Source organism: Aegilops tauschii, chromosome 7 (assembly GCF_002575655.3).
Source record: "Aegilops tauschii subsp. strangulata cultivar AL8/78 chromosome 7, Aet v6.0, whole genome shotgun sequence".
Classification (NCBI taxonomy): Eukaryota; Viridiplantae; Streptophyta; class Magnoliopsida; order Poales; family Poaceae; genus Aegilops; species Aegilops tauschii.
In genome coordinates, this window is record NC_053041.3 from 190,401,992 (window position 1) to 190,407,462 (window position 5,471).

General features: G+C 42.4%; 1 long non-coding RNA gene across 1 annotated transcript; it reads right to left on the reverse strand.

Annotated features, from left to right (window-relative positions):
• Window positions 1–1,772: 1,772 nt before the first annotated feature.
• On the reverse strand, window positions 1,773–4,838 carry LOC109765212 (uncharacterized). Its single transcript, XR_005761656.2, has 2 exons — window positions 4,477–4,838; window positions 1,773–3,801 (listed from the first exon to the last, which is right to left on the reverse strand). It is a non-coding gene; the product is annotated as an uncharacterized lncRNA (long non-coding RNA).
• Window positions 4,839–5,471: the final 633 nt, after the last annotated feature.

Sequence of the window (5,471 nt, forward strand, 5' to 3'; positions counted from 1 at the left end):
TTCTCTGGACAAGCGATAACCATAGCTGTCATGTACACTGACGAGATTCTCGACCGAGGTTCGCCTGGGCCTGCATCCTCCAGTAACAAAAGGATGTGCCCACCTAGCAAGGTTAGACAGAGGTTATGAACTAACTTTATATCATGCGCCTTATATGCTTGTGCAAGAAATCCAAGTAAAATTGGTGTGTTGTCCTGCACATGTATGTTCCTTTGCTGCTCATTTATCAATCACATGTTTATGTTTCCTCTATACCATTTCCAAACACTCTGGTTGACCCTCTTTATCAGTCAGATATTTATGTTTTCTCTATACCATTTCCAGACACCCAGGTTGACCATACTATTGTGAGAATTTTTGGTAGAATGATTCTTGATATTATGTTGGATCATCTTGGAATTCCTAGAGCTATTTACCGGAGAAGGATGTACTCACAGAATACAATGACTGTCACTATGTGTTTCTACCGGAGAAAGATGCACACATATGAGTATTTCTGTTAGCCATGTTGGTAAACAAATGTTTATTGCTTCCTTACAGTGTTTATTTCCATCAACAAAACACTACTGATCGGTGATTGGAACTATGCTTCCAGCGGTATCACTTGCCACGATGAGCTACACCATTGATTCATTTTGTGTACTTATCAAGGCTACTATCTGATTTTCTCACTTGCCTTTCGTATAGTCTTTTGTATGCCTTGCTTTTGGTACTGTACTGTCCAGCTGCCCTGTAATGTCCTACTTGGTTTTTGGCCCCTTCCTTTGTAAACGACTTGTGCTAATTATTACCAATGGTGTTTAGACTTGTGGGATGTGTTGCTTTCTATATGAACAACTTGCTGTAATCCTGGTCCATTCAACTATGTTGCTTTTTTGTCTATTTCTTTATGCCAAACTTGATACATCTCAATCATACCGGGCAATTTTTACTTTGACTGGACTCATAGGATCAAATATTTGATGCAGTGCCGTTCGACGTGGAAACGTTCGCTACTGTAATGCTTTGTAACTATTAGTAAGTGTTTACTACCTACTGCTTTTTGAGACGTTTCCTTTGTAGTGAATTTTCTTTTGGTATAAATTTAGCCTATAATGGGTAGCTGCCTTGCTTATATATTGATATGTTGCAAACTTTGTTTTAGATCAGTACTTCCTCTCATGTTTGCGCTCTTAGTACTGAACTTAATGTCAAGTGGTTATCTTTTGTTGTCTTGCTTCTATCTACTAGTTAGCATGCACGTGCAACGCACGTCTCAACCAAAGAACACATTATTCATGTGTATTGAATTCTGTAGTGCTGATAATCCCTGCCTCTCTAAAGGTGAAATTCAATACAAACCCCACATTTATCTTCTGAGGATGTATGCGAAGTTGGAGCAGACAAAAAAGAAGTCATAATCCAAGATGAAACCGCAATCGTAAAGTAAAGATTTCAGAAGTATGTCTAATTTATTATATGAACTTGGAAGGACTTGTAATACATATATGCATTGTCCAAGTGAACATGGCAGAGATGCAAACTGTCAACAATATATACAAAAAAGAACGCGTCTTGGAACAACTGGATTTGTTCCCTCTTGGATTCAGGCTACATGTTATCTTCAGAATTTGAATTGATGGGCTCGACTACAGCGCCACAGTGGGAGTTACAGCACGCACCACGAGCTTGAAGAGTTCTCCGGTAGCCAGGACCATTATGCACCCATTCCGAGTCTCACCTCCAGGAGTGCAACATTCATGAACAAAAAATGAAGAACGAAAATTTAATAATTTGTGTATGACATGGCATGCAAGCCACACTTTCTCCAGGCTAATCTTAGTCCTGGTAAGATAAGCAATGAAAACTTGTCCTATCAACATCTCAACAATGGAGAAAGGTCTACTATTTCAAAATGGAAAACTGTACAATAAGGAAATTTCCATGATTAGATCTTGTGCTAGGATAGTCATTGTTTCACAAACCTAAAAAGAAAAGAAAAAATCACAGAAAAATTTAGGAAGACCAAAGCCACACAACAAGGCCTTCCTAATGAGATGAATATAGCATCAGGAAAATAAATCATACCAACAAGGCCTCCTATACAAATCACAAACTTCTATATGCTCCTCTTATCTTCCTCTCGCCTTTCCAATGATTGTTTACACAGTGTACATGCCGAAGACTTCATTTCTCTTATACAGAAGACATCAAGCTCAAAAAGGCCATAAACTCATGGTCATATCATCTCTTTGGGAAACAACCAGTCCTAGCACTGCAGCTAGATAACACAAAAGTTGAGCTTGAAACCACGGTAACCCATGCAGCTAACTGCTATTTACTCACATATCACATAAAAGAAAAATAAGCTAACTGCATATTCATATTCAGTTATAAAGTAACAGAAAGCAAACAAAACAATACCGAAGAAACTATCAGTTCTAGAAAACAATTTTGTTGTTCTCGAAAAATAGAGATTGTGCTTTCAGCTTTGTTATTAATCGGAAACCGCTGTAATATGACTTCCTATTGTGTCCTAAACTTTCAAAGAGCTTAGAAGCCATATACAGTATGCTATAATACCTGGCATGCAGATCAAGGAGGCATTTCATCAAACAAATAAGGGCATCTGAAATTCATGTTCTGCTATGCACCCAATGCACATTAAGCGCAGAGCACAATACAGACTATAGATGACAATAGAGTAAGTAGATGTCAGGGTCGAGAGCATGCACCTCACTAACTCAGGAACCAAAGATCCTAAAGTATGAACATCTCCACCAACAGTCATACACGCATAGGGGACATACCATTTCTAGATCTGCACATTGCCCATCTTGGGAAGAAAGAGTTTCTAGATCTGCACATATGCAGTCCTCGAATCATTGGAACCCCTTGGTAAAAATATAGACATATTCTGCATGAACTAATGTGAGAACTTTCACACAGAGACAAATAGTAACCTGAACTCTTGCCAAATGAGGGTGCACAAAATACAACACTATATTCCCGTATAAGATTGCTCTCTCAGGAATAAAATATAGTTATATATTTCTAATGGAACAAAATACACTTGTCTGCATGAAATAAGAGGCCGTCAAAGCTGCACTGTCTGTTTGAAATAGAAATCAGAAGTGAAGATGTTTAAGATCCATTGACAACATAAGAAATTGGATTATCCACACAAAAAAGGGAAGAAAAAATAAAAAAGAGAAAATGACAACTAAAGGACATACATATGTGTGAACATTTGATGATTCCCGTGTAAGAGGGATGCAATGTAATGAACAAGAGTAAGTTCGTCAAGCAATAACTGTCAGTTTGTCACCTTAGCAATTCAATAATAGTAACTATCACTACAATTAACAACAAAGAGTGTATACTCAGCCTTATAGAAGTAGCATAGTCCAATCTTCTCAACTGATTCTTCTTGCAGGACGGTCCAAATTCCTGTAGCTAAAAAATTACAGGCGGCGTTAGATGGCAGGACTGTATTTGGGCTCAAGATGCTACTATGGTCACCCTCGAGGACATGTAAAAAGGATAGATAAAAAAATTACTAACCATTAATACATTCATTTGTCTCAAGTATACACATGTGATTCATTCAGCACGTTAATCTGATGCATCCAATAATTAGATAATTGCATGTGGACCCCTTTGTGTGTTCATTGTATATACCTTGAGCGTCTCCGAGGATTTGGATGGCACTGCCGGTAGTGTAGTTCCGGCGATTAGCACTGCCGAGCCTTCCGGTGGCGGCACCTATTACCCTTCCGGTTCATGCTATCTTCTGCAAATCGATTGGTTCTACCATACACACTGCATGCACATATAGTATACACAACAATTTCAGATTTAAGCCTGGAAACACACTCTCATACAATTCACTCCCCTATACAGAACAACTTCAGATTTATGCTTGGGAGGCTGGGACCAAGTACGAACCACAAGGTAATGAATGTTCAACTATAGTATTGAGAATAATAATGTAAAAAATATAATTTTATCTTTTAGGCGTATGTCAGAGAGCTCTACATCCAGAGAAGTATCTCACTGATTGTTTTCACCCTTTTATAGGTCACTGTACATCGAAGCAAATAAGCATAAGATGGAGATATTCCTGAGCAATTTTCCATATGCTCCAATTTCCTTTGTACTCTTTCTCAGATTGTTTTGAAGAAAAGAGCTGGGAAGCAACCACAGGTCCATCCTCTATTGTAGTAGCTCCTCCATTATTTGTGCTGTAGATTCCTGTGTGGATCCTAACCAGATATGATTGTTCTCCACAAAATTGTTTTGGCTGGGTAACAGAAGAAGAAAAAGAAAGGAGAAGTGCTTGGCTCGGCGGTGGATCTCGGGCTGGTCACGTACTACTGGCTGGGGAGGATCTCCACGCTGTCGAGCTCTTCCTGGGCTGGTGCTTCTGGTTCGCCACGATCGGAGACCCTATATGAAAGCCTGCAGAGCGCGTAAGTGGGGCAAGTGGAGGCGTACCTAGGTCGCCGCCGCGGCGGGCGGAGGAGCAGCCGGAGTGCTGTGCGGCGAGGTCGGGAAAGAGGCGCAACCGGCGAGGATCTGGTCGCGGAGCTCGCCAAGGCGCGCGGCGACATCGGTGCGCGTGGTGGCGGAGAAGACCCAGCCCTCGGGCTCCTTCCAGGACGCCTCGTGCCGCTCCTCCTCGTGCTTGATCCGGATGTAGGACGCCCGCCCCATCTTTTTCCCCGTCATCGCAGACGCCATCTCTCCATTCCTCCTCCGCTTTGCCGCTCCGATTGCTTCGGGAGGTTGGTTCCTCGCGCCTGGGGTAGCAGAGGAGAGGAGAAGCGGCGGGCGGCGGCGATGGGAACAGGGAGGAGTTCTGTGGCAGCTGGGGGAGAGGGGAGAGCTATGGTTGGAGTTGGAGACGTGATATTTTTTTCGCAACTGAGACGTGATGTTGGTTCGGGGTTATGAGGTCTTGAGCGAATTAGTGGGCATGCGTGGAGACCGTACGTTGGTGGCAGACCGGCAAAACATTTAATCTCGTCCATTCGTTTTCATGGCAGACCACCGAAGTAATACAGACTCTTAGATACAATTAAGTGGGTTAGATCCAAGGGTGCTGGTTAATTTGTGTACACTAAGTTTGGTGGGTGTAGGGTATTTCATGTTTGCTCTTTTAATAGTAGTATAGACTATCACTATAAAAGGAAAAGAGGGGGAAGATCCAAACAATCAGACCCATTCATCAGCGAGATCTACGGCCCTTAATCCTTCTGTGTTTAATGCTACAAACCACGCATTAAGCCACTAACTATCCATCCATCAATAAACCTGCCCCGCCATTCAAAAAAAAGCAAACAACGCACGCCCCCACGTCCTCTCACCCCGCCCGCCCGCCCGCACGACCTCGACCTCTCATCCCCTGTTCCTCCTCCCGTGTCGTTCACCGCTCAGCCGTTCCTCCCGCAGCCGTTAGCCGCTAGAGACGCCCACCACACCCTTCGCCG